Below are 14,879 nucleotides of genomic sequence, written 5' to 3' on the forward strand. Positions count from 1 at the left end.
CAGCATTCAGGACACTTTGTTTTTTCTTTCTTCAGGTAACAATCTAAACACGAGATTGCTAACATTAAGAGCCCACTGCACAGTTGATGAGATAAGGGAGCTAGATGCTGCCATGCTGCCTTTTCATCACTGATGCCCTTCAACATAAAATATTTTTAATTTTCTTTTTCATCAGGAGTAGCATAACTCACTGAGCCAAGCTCAAGAAGTAAAGCTTCAAAGCTGAGTTTTAATCTACAAGAAAGTGTTGTCAGATTTCAAAATGAGCGGTTTCTTCTTATTGGACTCAGTTTCTCCCACTGGCTCACCAGCTTTCCCTCTGCCTCAAGAATCTAGTGAGGATTTCCGGTTACAAAGAACTGGGTGAAACAGAAAAATGATTTTGCAGTCCTCTGCTCCTTCACACCAAGTATTTCTTATGATTTCATAAGAAATACTTTCATTTTTTTCTCCTGGTAAAACTTTTCAACTTGACTTTTGGTCTTCTGGCCTTGAATAAGCCGGAAATCAAAAACAAGGGGAGGTTGTCCTGTCAGTGGGCTGCTGGACCTCAGAAAATACAAAAAAACAAAGTGAAGGAACAGCATTTTCCCCATGTCCTGGGGATTGTGTGCTGACTGAGGCCTGAGGAACACGAGGTAGAGGCTCCTTATTAAAGTCACATAATAAAAACAACAGTTTATCACACGCCCTTGTCCTTGGGGCATGTACTTTTCCCCTACTTCCAGTCAAGATTCAACCTCTCTCCATTTCAACACATCTAACCCTTCAATGCCCACTTTCCATTTTCATCCTCACTCCGGCCTGTCCTTTGACAGGAGGGAGGAGTTTCCCTTCCCTTGTTCTCGCCTTCCTGCTGATTCCTTTACCATTTCCTGCTAAGGACGGGCCTCAGGATCTAATCGCTGAGTGGCTGTGGTGCAAGTCGACAAAGGCTACAAAGAATGCACATTTTGACCCTCCTCAGAACCAGCTGGACGTGTGTCCAGGGACTCCTCCAAGTGCAGTAACCAACTCCCAAACTCACAAACCCAGTGAGTTCCCCACCATGGAATATTGGTTTCAGCTTGAAATAACAACCCTTATCTTTGGTCCCTTTTAATCCTATCCCCCAATTTAAAACCCTGGCACGAAGACAATAATCCCTGTCAATAGCTTCAACAAGGCTGCTGCAACATCTCAGATCTGATTAGAGCCTGTGCTTTAAAATGGTAATTTCGGAGGCTCTTCCCATTTGAGTACTTTATTTTTTAATTCTCTGGGTCGTGGTGATATTTTTAAAAACATTTGCAGCATTCATAAGCATTTACCCTGCTTCTGCTACACTGACAACCAAGTTTCTTTTTCCAAACAGTCTTCCTCCAGCTTCATTTCCCTAGTCCTCTTCAAACTGTGGATGAGCAGGACGTATCCCTAAACCTCAACCTCTCTACAACAAGTTTTCAGTATTTTTAAAAGACAAATTCCACGCTAGACTTAGTCCTTCATTCACCAGGCAACCTTAAATGCACCTACTTTACTTCACATTCAGTTGATTTGCCTGTAAAATGGGTATCCTTAAGCCTTAATGGTCATCCTGGAACAGGACAGAAATCAGTTCCTTGTTGTCTAAAAGTGTAACTACCCCCCTGCCCCAAAGCAATGTAAACATTGCCTTTCACCAGCTATTGGTATCAGGGTGGCCTTTGGAAAAGGGGGATCTGTTTGGAGCACTTGAACCTTCCCAGAATTACGAGTCAGCAGAACAGTTCTTAAGACAAATTGAGGTTGTCAGAGGAGATACTGAGGGCAGCACAAAACTACTCCAAGGAATGGCTCCAAGGCTCAGTTCTTTTTTAAAGCTCCAAGTTAAAGATTCTGCCACTCAGCAGCCTCTGGGGCTTTCTTGGCTGCTCACTGAGAAGGTCTTAACTCTGAACTGGGCACTGCACAAAAAACCCCAAACAAACAGGAAGTAGATCCTGTGCCAAATCTATATTATGTCTCTGGAGGCTAAAAGAATGAATTTTCCAATAATTTTTTATTTTTAGAACTGGAAGAGACCTTAGAAATCATCTACCTCACCCACTCAGGTGGGAAAAGAACAAGCCCAGAAAGGTTACAGGACTTGCAGCTGGTCCCACAGCTGGTGAGTGGCAAAACCAGGTCTAGAACTCAGGTTTCCTAGTTCAAAGTCCAGAGACAGAGGAAGAATGAGGAAGAAACAAGATTAAGATTTGTAATCATCAGAAGTCTTCCTTTTAGTCTTTTTGGTCTTTAGAGGTATGTTCTGAAATATTCCTGTTTAGAATGATAAAATGACTGGAATTTGCTTCAGAATAATGCAGTTTGAGGAGGGGGCAATGAGAGAGGTATAGCAGTGGGCTGCTGATCGCTGAAGCTGAACAATGGGAAAAGTGGGGGCTCATTATACTAGTCTCCCTACCTTAATATATTTTTTGGAATTTCCATAATAAGACACTTTAAAAAATCAACCTTTTAAAAAGGTATGTTTATCTTATTTGGAGTCCATATAAATAAGAAAACATCTTCTGACTTAAAAGAGGACTTTTAAGGAAAGTCCAGGGAAAAAAATAATTCTTTTCTTTAAAAAGCCACTTCTTTATTCTTGGATCTCAGTCATCCTTTGAGTTTCCCATTCTTTCGGTTCTACTCTCATTCCTACCCACCCCCCTCCCTTTAGTGCATGGGAAGACGGTATCTAAGACATAAAAGTATCTTGATGCTTCTGGTACAATGCGAACAGCTACCACTGTGTTCTTAGACCTCTCACCAAGTATCAGTGGATGGGTACCCATAGAATGAGTGCCCTGGGAGAGGGCACAGGCTCACAGGCATCCCCAGGAGCTCTTTTCCTTGATCTACCCTTCTCATCACTGTAGCCACATATCCAGTTTCCCAGGAGCAGGTGCCCCTTGTTGAAGGTTTCCACAGTCCTACTCCAGAAGCTGCCCCAGGTGTTGCCAAGTACATAAAAGTTTGGGAACTTGGGGCTTCCCTGGTGGCGCAGTGGTTGAGAATCGCCTGCCAATGCAGGGGACGCAGGTTCGATCCGTGGTCCAGGAAGATACCGCATGCTGCAGAGCAACTAAGCCCATGCGCCACAACTACTGAGCCTGTGCCCTAAAGCCCGCGAGCCACAACTACTGAGCCCACGTGCCATAGCTACTGAAGCCCGCACGCCTAGAGCCCATGCTCTAGAGAAGCACCACAGTGAGGAGCCCGCGCACCACAAGGAAGAGTAGCCCCCGCTTGCTGCAACCAGAGAAAGCCCGCACGCAGCAACAAAGACCCAACGCAGCCAGAAACAATAAATAAATAAAATAAAATAATAAAATAAATAAATTTATTAACAAAAAGTTGGGGAACTTGAGTGTTTTAGTCTTGGACTAGAGATAGGGAGGGGAAGGACCCCCCTCCTCCCATAGTTTGGATCTACAATTTGACAAGAAGAAAAACAAGGGGCAGTGGGTATGTAGGAAATCTCTGTACCTTCTGCTCAACTTTGCTGTGAACCTAAAACTGCTCTAAAAAATAAATTCTATTTTTAAAAAGAGGCATAAAAGAACTTCTCAAATACTAACTAGAGTCTAGTAGAATATCACATTCCAATTCCAAAATTATAGGGCTTTGAAGAACCAAAAGTTGCAATGGAACTTGCTGAATATTATTGATATAAATAACTGGGAACAGGGGGATGTGTTACTTTTCTTGGGAATATTTTCACAGGGATCAAAAATACTGGAAACAAATCTCTTAGGAAATATTTTAGACATGAGGGAATGGGAGCAGACACATGGTTAGGGGGAATAAGACCATCTGAAAATGAATCAAGAAAGGAGCTCCTTATTTGACTTCTTAAGTCTTATCTTTTTCCTAAGACATACTATCTATCAATACTATTCTAAATTATTTTTCATATCTTTATTAAATTATATTTTTGTATTAAAAATTAATAAATGCTTACTATGGAAAAGTGGGCAGTTGAGGAATGGCAAAGGGGGACTTAAAGGAAAGTACAAATCCCTTATCACCTTCCATCCAGAGATTAGCACTGCCATGTCCTGCCTTTGGTAATTCAGGTAGCACATACCTCTTGCTTGCACACTGGGATCCCACTCATCTCCTCTTACGGCTTTTATTTTACACCTTACCCTGTGGCACTACCTGGCCCCACGAGGGTCCCCAGAACTAACTTTGATGTTGATTCCAGCCAATTCTATAACCCACCCATCAATTCACCACCCGAAGACTCTGAGCTCCCTCTGCAGACTAGCAAACTATCCAAGTTCCCAAACTCAGTATTTCCTAGGCTTCACAACCAACTTCACTCCTACTCCCCAAAACACACACATACTGAAATTCCACTCACTTAACTACAATTATATTTAAGGTTATTGATTACTAAGGAAGAGAGAGGTTCTTGCCCCTTAATTTGTAACCACAGAACATCAACCAGATCTTCAATGGCCTATTGATTTCAATCTTCTGAGGAGGACCACATTTACCAATTAAGTTACTACACTTTAGTTGGTTCTTATTTTTTGCCAGACTCTAGGTTCCTTTTTTTTTGGCTGGGGTCGGGGTCGGGGGGGGGGGTGGTCCTTGGTAACAAACATGAAAAATGAACAAAATCTCTTAGTTAAATGCTTTTTAGAAGCTTCACCATTTGGTCACAGTTATTACATTGAAGTAGTGAAAATTTTTCTCATGGGAATCTTAACTTTTAACCCCCACTAAAGAATGAAAAGATACTGCCTACTCTCCATCCAAAGAGATAGAATCCACTGCTGGAATCAGTTGCTCTTTGGACCTCAATGATACACTCTACATTTGATGACTTTTTATCTGATGACATCTCCAAATGGACTAAACTTCTAGATGAGGTTAGCATGTTTCTGTACATTCCCATAAGGCAATGAATGAATGGATAAATGAATGAAATCTGTATTGAATACTTCTATTTTGTTGTATGTGCTAGTCTTATCTTCACACCTAGATTATTCCAAGGATATAGTTTTGACTGTTATAGAATATAATGAGCTCAAATAACTGTTGCTTTCCAAAAAGTTAACAGTGGTGCTTTCTAGACAGTAGGATGACAAATGTTTCTCCTTTATCCTTTCTAGACTATGCCAAATTTTGTAGAATAAAATTATGGATCATATTAGTAATCAAGGAAAAAACAATAAAAAAATAGTTAGTTATATTTGGCTGCATTGGGTCTTCGTTGCTGTGCAGGGGCTGTCTCTAGTTGCGGCGAGCGGAGGCTGCTCTTCGTTGTAGTGTGCGGGCTTCTCATTGCGGTGGCTTCTCTTGTTGCAGAGCACGGGCTCTAGGCACGCAGTCTCAGTAGTTGTGGTTCACGGGGTCTAGAGTACAGGCTCAGTAGCTGTGATGCACAGGCTTAGTTCCTCCGCGGCATGTGGGATCTTCCCGGACCAGGGATCGAACCTGTGTCCCCTGCATTGACAAGCAGATTCTTAACCACTGCACCACCGGGGAAGTGCCAATAAAAATATTTTGATTGTTGATAAAAGTTAACTTAAAAAAAAACTTTTAATGGAGAGCATTCTTTGGATAACCTCCGTTAGGACACAATGAGACTAAAGAAGTTGAGTCAGAGATCGGCACTCAGGAACTGCCTGATAAAAGTAATTTTCCTCAAGACAATGTAGCTGGGAATACTATAGGTTGGGAAAAGTAGCAGTCAGGAAGGCTGAAGGGAAAGGACATTTGTGGGTTACGTAGATAGTCCAATCTCATCACAGATGAAACAAGAATAGAGTTTCTTTTCAGATTTTAGAATATCCACAGAGATAATAATACTACTGGCTAATGGGGGTGGAAGTGAGGTCCCTTTCACTCTTTCCAAGAACTTGGAAATAGGAAAATGAGACCCCCTTCAAACAAACTTATAATAATGGATTGGAGGAAAGATGTGCAAATTCACCCTAAAACAAAAGAATGGGGAGAGGGAGAGATGAAGAGATAAATCAAGCCAGCCTTTCCCAAGGCACATCCTACTTTAAAGACAAAACTGAAATCTCCTTGAAAGGAATCAAAGAGCATTTCCCCATGGGGAGAAGGAGTGGTCTCTCCTTCTTCTGGGCTGCTAGGAATGGATGAGCAGCACAAGTTTGCAAAATTCCTACTTTAAGGGATTCCTGATGTCGTTTTTATATTCAGATTCATTCACCTAGAAAAATATGAACCCAAGGTGCTCAGAATGTTGGTTTCTGCTCTCACTCTCATAACTGCTGCCTTTGGTTAATGAGGTTCCCATTAGAGCTAAGTGACTCATGATGGAAGAGCTCATTAAAGGCCAAGACCCTGCAGAATTAGTTCTGCAAGGCTTTCCTATCATTGCTGGCTTTCCTATGATGCTACTTCCCAGAGCTTCCAAACAGAACCCAAAAAGACATTCTACTTCCCATCCTCATCTCTTTCTCAACTACCTTAGTCTCAGGTGATACTCAATGAAGGTATTATCCCAACATTTACATTTTAATAGAGGATGATAACCATTAATAAACTTATTTTAGATTTTAATCCTCAAGACAGGTGGAGGTGGAAGATGGGGTTAGTGGGGTGGGAGGAAAAGACCGTTAGGGGCAAGCAAGAGCTTGCTCAATAGATCTCAGTTCAAACCACACTGTTGGGCTTTTAGGGCTTGCATTAAGAACCTCCTTGTTCCATATGACCAGAAAACCCCCCTTCCCAGAGGCCTTTCTGGTTATCATAGTGGTGACTGGAAGAGAGTCAGGGCCCAGAATGACTAGCCCATCCAAGCTCACTGCCAAGAACCATCCTCCTGTCATTCAGAACTGTACTGTCCATCATGGTAGCCACCTGTGGCTATTAAGTGTTTGAAATGTGACTAGTCTGAATTGAGATGTGCTGTATTTGTAAAATATACATTGGATTTCAAATATAGTAAGAAAAAAGAATATAAAATCTCATTAATAATTTCTATATTTATTATATGTTGAAATAATATTAGATATATTAGGTTAAAATGCATTATTAAAATTAATTTCACCTGTTTCATTTACTTTTTTAAGTCGGGCTACCAGAAAACTTGAAATCATATATGGTGGCCTGCATTTGTGGCTTGCATTATATTTCTGTTAGACAGTGCTGGCCTTGAAAATGGAGGCCCTTTTAAGATTAAGAAAAATATTGGTTAGAAAGAAGAGAGGCACAGAAACCTATATTCAATATACTATGATAAACCATAACGGAAAAGAATATTTTTAAAATAGAGTATATATATATATATATATATATATATATATATATATATATATATATATATATAACTGAATCACTTTGCTGTACAGCAGTAATTAACACAACACTGTAAATCAACTATATTCAATAAAAAAAATATTTCTGTAACAAAAAATTAAAAAAAACAAAAGAGAGAGAGCGAGAGCTGCATAACCTGCAGTGTGCTTGCACCAAAAATGTCCCTAAATAGGAGTTCTCAATGAAAATCACTCAGACCTTGGTTAGGAAGAACCTATGTAACCCAAATAAAAAGCACCCACTGTTGGCTTTTTCCTTAGGACATATGTATAATTCTAAAGACTTCATCGTGTTAATTCACTTGATCATCATAACTGCCCTGTGCAGTAGGCATCATTTTTACACCTATTATATAGATGATGAAACTGAGGCACAGAGAGGTATAAATGCAGGTGGGATTTGACTTTTGGCAATCAGACTTCAGACCCTGACTTTTACCAGTTCTGTGACCCTTCATATAAGCTCTCCGGGTGTACTTTCTGGGGGGACTTTTCCTTGTTAGTGCTATTTCCCCAGCAGGTCCACCCCAACTCTGTCCTAGCACTAAAAAACCAAACACTCCTGTCTGTCATGGGTAGGGAAAGCCCCTACACACTGGGCCCTGAATCCTGGAGTTTGGGTAAAACCAAGTGTCTGGAAATACGGTGCTCTCAAACCCCTCTTAGCAACTCAATAGATTGTGAGAACACAATTTTGCATTTCTAGACCTTGCAGCCTAAAGGCTAGGAAACTTTGCCAGGTTTTATCTTTTTTTAATTTGTCAAAGACCGTTTTTTCACCTTACATAATACTTTCCAAACCTTCCCAAACTGACAGTTGGCTGCTGGCGGATGTTCTGAAGCTCAGCTAAGGAAATATTCTCAGGGAGCAGCCCAGAGGGCCTCAGAGCCCATTTCCCACAAAGGGATGACGGTTAAATGCCGGTGAGAGGAAGCCTTTTGCCTCTTTCACCTCATTTTTTTTTCCTGACCAAAGGCCATACTCTTGCCTTTCTTTTCCTCAGAAACCACAGAAGTTAGATGGTTTTGCTTTTGATTTTAAAAAGCCTCAAAAATAAGAATAATTCTCTTATTCACCCTGGAAAAATGCTGCAACTGCCATCTTACTTGTAACTTTATTATTATTATCATTATTATTATAACTATTATTGTTATTACTATTATTACTATAAAGTACACTCAGGGGATTGCTGAGCAGGAGACCAGGGAGCCGCTAGATGTTGCCTGTCTTTGACAGATGTGGCCACTGAAGCCCAGGGAGTATGCGATTTATTCAAGGCCATGGCCTAGTTGTGAAAGAGCCTGGATCAAGGCTAATTTCCCTTGGCCCAGAGGTTTGGGCAGAGCCTGGTCCCCTGGGTCAGGTAAATCTTCCCACCCAGTGGGGCAGCCACGGTGCAATTAGCATAGGCATGCATGGCCTCCTTCCTCCCCTTGGCCTTTTCTCAGATTCCTTATCTTTCAGTTGGCCCCTTCCTGATGTTTGTGTTGGATTTTTTCTTTGAGGCTTTAGCTATTTCCACTACCTGAAATGCTGGATTCCCAGATACCCTCATGGATAAATCCCTTTTTCAAGTCTTGACTCATATCTGACCTTCTTAGGAGGCCCTGATTCCCATCTAATACAGCACTGCAGCCTCCTCACCCACACCCTGCACCCAGCCCCCTTCCTTTTCTTTTTTCTATAGCATTATCAACTAATTGCCTTCTCCACTAGAATGTAAGCTCCATGGGGACAGGGATCTTTGTTCGCTGATGTACCCCAAGTGTGCAGAAGAACCCCTGGTCACAGCAGATGCTCAGCAAATACTGGGTGAAATGGAAATTGTTCAAAGCCGTTCTTGATGCTCACCAGCTCAGACGGTAAGAACCTCAGGGTGAGGGCTGTGTCCCTGCCACAGGCCCTCGCAAGCAGTGCCCGGCACACAGGCAGGCCTTTGGGTTCAAAGTAAATTCTAATCTGTACAAAAATGTCAGGAGAGGAGGTCTTAGGGATAACTTCTTTCCACTACTTCTTTCCACTTTTATTTCCTGTCTGAATGTTCTGGAATATGGAAATAACAAATTAAGCTAAAACAAAATTCTGAGGACCCCATGTGCACCCTAGGTGTGACCCTCAGCACGTAACCAGTGGAAGGAGAGAGGCTGTAAACTCCGAACACTTTTCTCAGGGCCAGGGACAGGAAACCAGCCCATTGGAAAAGGGGCCAGGTCCCTCTTGCTCAGAGAGATTTTGAGACATCATAAGACTATTTTCAAGCATGAGAAAGAACATGCTGATCAGCAGTTTTCCATCTCTACAGGTGACAGAGCAAGAGAAAATATGCCAATTTCTGAGTATAAGAGTGTTCAATGAGATTTAGAGAATACCCTCCTCAGAAGGAGATGAAACACCAGCAGAATATAACCAGGGGAAATTTGAGACGTCCAACTCTGGAGTAAAAGAAATTTTGATTAAAAAAAAAAAAATCAGGGCTTCCCTGGTGGCGCAGTTGTTGAGAATCTGCCTGCTAATGCAGGGGACACGGGTTCGAGTCCTGGTCTGGGAAGATCCCACGTGCCTTGGAGCAGCTGGGCCCGTGAGCCACAACTACTGAGCCTGCGCGTCTGGAACCTGTGCTCTGCAACAAGAGAGGCCGCGACAGTGAGAGGCCCGCGCACCGCGATGAAGAGTGGTCCTCGCTTGCCACAACTAGAGAAAGCCCTTGCACAGAAACGAAGACCCAACACAGCCAAAAATAAAAATAAATGAATAAAAAAGGCTCAACATTAAAAAAAAAAAAAAAAGCAAACAGGGCTTCCCTGGTGGCGCAGTGGTTGAGAGTCCGCCTGCCGATGCAGGGGCCACGGGTTGTGCCCCGGTCCGGGAAGATCCCACATGCTGTGGAGCTGCTGGGCCCGTGAGCCATGGACGCTGGGCCTACGTGTCCGGAGCCTGTGCTCCGCAATGGGAGAGGCCACAGCAGTGAGAGGCCCGCGTACCAGCAAAAAAAAAAAACCCAAAAAAACAAACAAAAAAAGCAAACAAATAAAACTCTGACATTCACAGGACAAAAATGATGCTCCTTTTCCCAGTTCTTCTGGATTCTAAACATTACGGTCATACAGTGGCAAGAAAATGGAGTGGTTGGGAGCTGGGGCTTAGACTGAGACTGCTTGGGTTTAAACCTGACACGTCCTAGCTGTGATCCAGGCAAGTTGTTAAGCCACCTGTGCCTCAATTTTTCTGTTTTAAATGGGGTGATAATAGCACCAACCTCCAAGGAACACCGAGGATCAGACAAGCACATTCGAATTCATGTGAAGACCTGGCACCTGGCAATAAAGAACGACGCCAGGCAGGCACCCAGTCAGTGCCCAGTAAGCAGTGCCCAGTAAGCAGGCGTTCTTACCATATGGGGATGGTGAGTGAAGTTACTAGTCCTTAAAGGTAGAGGTGGAGAACTGGAATAGGGAACAGAGGGGAATCTTAGTGGAGACAGAAGCTACAAGGAGACACACTAGGTCTGGGAACTGGAGGATGGGAAGCTTGGGGGTTGGTGGCAGTGAGGGGGGGGGGACAATTGGGAACTCCGGAAGGCAAAACAGCAGGAGCAAAACCTTCCTGAGAAATCTTAAACCCTTTTTTAAAAATCTTGGGTGAGGAAGGGCCTACTTGTGCCAGGCAGGGTGTGGGTGTGAGATCTGATCTTCACACAACTCTGCCAGGTTGGCCTGACCAGCCCCACCCCACAGATGAGACTTGAGGCTCAAGGCTGGCTGGTAAAGGGGAGGGAGCCGGGATGGACTGAGGCTTCTGTCCGTATCTAGTCACAGGCCCCGTGTAATTACAGTAACCATCACTCACATGTGAAAGATGAGCAGGCATTGCTCTCAGCACTTTTTACATATCAACACATTTAATCCTGTCACAGTCCACTGAGGATTGTACTGGTGAGGAAGCTGAGGCCAGAATTTGATCAGCTGAGGCCGAGGTCCAGAGGTGTAGAACGGAGGGGACCCCTCCAATCCAGGGCAGGCTTCCAGAGCCCAGGCTGAGTTGGGCACCCAGAGGACCTTAGAGGAGAGAGAGTCCAGACAGAGGCCCCGCTATCCCAGTGGCCAGAACCAGCTTGTGACAACACAAATCACATCACGTCACACCCCTCCAGACCTTCCCAAGGCAGAACCACCTAGTCAAGCACAATTTCTCCCTCGCAGAAACTGCAGTTTAAGGCCTCTTAATCCTGGCCTCAAAGTCTCATTAGAAGGAGCTTTCTCTGATAGGATCCATCCGCAGCACCTCCTGCTCTGCAGTGTGTACGTGAAGCAGAGATAGGGAAAAACTAACGATGGGCATGTGAGGCAAGACCCCACAGAGGTCCAAGTCCTGGAGATAAGCAGGTCCTGAACCTCTTGCTTCAGTCCCCCAAAGAGGATAATTATTATCTCAGGGCAGCCACACAGGATGAGGCTAGGGTTACCCCTGATTGCCTTCTGCAGGCAGGGGGAGACGGGAGGCAGGGCCCCTCTCTGCCTGGGCCCAGCGTCCTCTGGATGTCCTACTCCTGGCTGTCCCAACCCTATCCCCACTCTGGCCTGTCTTCACACCATCTGGGTGCAATGACACCAGCATGGAAGCTGGTGAGGGCAGGGACTGGGTCTGATATGGGTAGCCATATGTGCCTGGCACAGAGCAGGCTGTCAGGATATTTTTGTGGACCAGACACAGCTGAATCCAACACTTAACTGTACACAGCATGGGGGTTCAGAGCACGGCTGAGCCGAGCTGCCTGTGTTCACATCCCTGCTCTGACATCTGCTAGCTGAATACCTTGGGGAGCCTTTAACCTTCCTGAACTCCAGCTTCTGCATTTGTTAAAAATGGGAGATTACTACCTCCTTCACAAGGACATTATGAGTATTAAGTGAGTTGAAGAAGGAAGCCTTCTAGTAGTAAGTGCTCAATGGTTGTTAGCTACTAATTAGTATTACTATATTTAGCTGCATGATACTGGGCAAATCACATCTCTGAGCCTTGGTTTTTGTTCCTATAAAGTAGTGATATTAACCACCTCACAGGGTTGTTGGGAAGATTGAGAATGTCGTGTGTAGAGGGTTTAGTACACTGCTTGGAAAACAATGGATAAGAAGTGAATCATTTACTGTGTTGTGTTCCATTCTTTGAGGGTCTTGCTAGTTGAGTAACCAACTGGCTGGATATATTAATTAATATTAGTAGTCCACGGGACTTCCCTGGTGGTCCAGTGGGTAAGACTCCACACTCCCAGTGCAGGGGGCCCGGGTTTGATCCCTGGTGAGGGAACTAGATCCCACATGCATGCCACAACTAAGAGTTCACGTGCCACAACTAAGAGTTCGCATGTCCCAACTAAAGATCTCATGTGCCGCAACGAAGATCCAGCATGCTGCAACTAAGACCTGGCACAGCCAAAATAAATAAATAAATAAATATTTAAAAAGAAAATATTGGACTTCCCTGGTGGCACAGTGGTTAAGAACTGCCTGCCAATGCAGGGGACATGGGTTCGAGCCCTGGTCCGGGCAGATCCCACATGCTGCAGAGCAACTAAGCCCGTGTGCCCCAACAACTGAGCCTGCGCTCTAAAGCCTGTGAGCCACAACTACTGAGCCTGTGTGCCACAACTACTGAAGCCCACGCATTGGAAGCCTGAGTGCCACCCAGAGCCCGTGCTCTGCAACAAGAGAAGCCACCGCAGTGAGAAGCTCGTCTACCACAACGGAGAGTAGCCCCGCTTGTCCCGGCTCGCCGCAACTAGAGAAAGCCCTTGTGCAACACTGAAGACCCAATGCAGCCAAAAATAAATAAATAAATAAATAAATTTTTTTAAAAATTAGTAGTCCAGATAGACTCTGGAAAAGACAGAATTTCTCTGGGCCTCCCCTGCTGGGGGCACATCATGAATAGCTCCCAATATCCGCCAACTGGATTCGGTGGTTAATTTCCCCCACTGTTGAGCCACCTAGTCATACTTTTCCATTGGAGAAATGGCTCAGAGAGGCTCCATTTCCAGACCTGTGCCTGAGCAGGAGCCCTCAAAGCCCTACCCTCAAGAATGAATTAGTGGTTGTATTTCAGCCAAGGGGTGGTTAGTGAGGGATTATTCAGAGGCAGGGCCTTTACCAGTTAGCAAAGGCCAAGCCAACCACAAACACCCTACTAGTTCCTTGTCCCCAGGCCAAGTCCTCCCCCACATGCTGACACGACAGCCCCCACAAGGCTGGCAGAGTCGTGGACCTATATGCACCAGGACTCAGGAAGGGAAAATGGCAGCAAACGCCCACCTCACAACTTCACAGAGACCCACACTCGGAGCAAGAGGGAGGTCAACCTGCAGTTCTCAACTCCGAGTTCTGGGTGGAAAGGAGAGGTCAGTCAGCCGCTCCTCCCTGAGGGCTGGCCTTTTTCACCTTGCTGTTCTCTGAACCCAGAATGAGCTCCCATGTGGACAAGGGGTTTTTCCCTCCTTTTTGTGATTTTATTCATACACAAAAAAGCTTAAAGTTTAAGAAAATTAAATTATTTGGTTATTTGCTTACTAAACCACTTTAACTGAAAAGAACCAACTTACATGCAATCTAAACAAGAGGTTACAGTACTTCAACTTCCTTTGATTGGTGGTGTATGGATCAGATGTGATTCTTTCCCCAGGTCTTTTTCTCCTCCAATCAAAATACCTCTGGGTGGGACTTCCCTGGTGGCGCAGTGGTTAAGACTCCATGCTCCCAATGCAGGTGGGCCCGGGTTTGATCCCTGGTCAGGGAACTAGGTCTCACATGCATGCTGCAACTAAGGAGCCCGCCTGGCCCCAACTAAGGAGCCCACGTGTTGCAACTAAGGAGCCTGCCTGCTGCAACTAAGACCTGGCACAACCAAAAAAATACCTCTGGGTACCTTCAAAAAAGACCCAAACCTTTAGAATAAGCTGCCCACTGAGCCACTAGTTCAGCAAGTATTTATCAGGCACCTACTGTGTGCAAGATGCGGGGCCATGAGGGTGAGGCGTGAACAACACAGACCCTTCCTGGAGGAGTTCCATCTAGCCAGGACAAGCAAAGGACTTTGGCCTCCCAAGTCCTGGTTATGCGTACCATAGAACACTCCCACAGAGGTTTGGTTTTTATATTATAATAATGGTGCAACAGTTAAAATTTAAGAAAAACCTTGAATAGTCACTGCGCAAAATCTCACTGTCTTAGCACAACTATTTCCATTTGTCTTTCCTTTCAGTTCCTAACCATAACATACACTTCATGTTTTAGAGCAGAGGCAATCACAACATAATTACCAGATATTTTTCCACCATTTATATTCTTATATGTTCCTGCCTAGTTTTCATAATTATCCCTTTCAAAAAGCTACATACTGTTCTATCCTGCTTCCTGTGCCAGAATTACAAACTATTCCCCTATTGTTGGACTTCCACTTTTTTTTTCTTCTCGGATTTGTGCAGTGTTCATGGACTCAACACTGCCTGTGGAGCACCTCTTCCACCCAGGTCCTGTGCTGAGAGCATCGGGGCCCAGGGGCCACCAGCCACAGTCCTC

Source organism: Mesoplodon densirostris, chromosome 1 (genome assembly GCF_025265405.1).
Source record: "Mesoplodon densirostris isolate mMesDen1 chromosome 1, mMesDen1 primary haplotype, whole genome shotgun sequence".
Taxonomy (NCBI): Eukaryota; Metazoa; Chordata; class Mammalia; order Artiodactyla; family Ziphiidae; genus Mesoplodon; species Mesoplodon densirostris.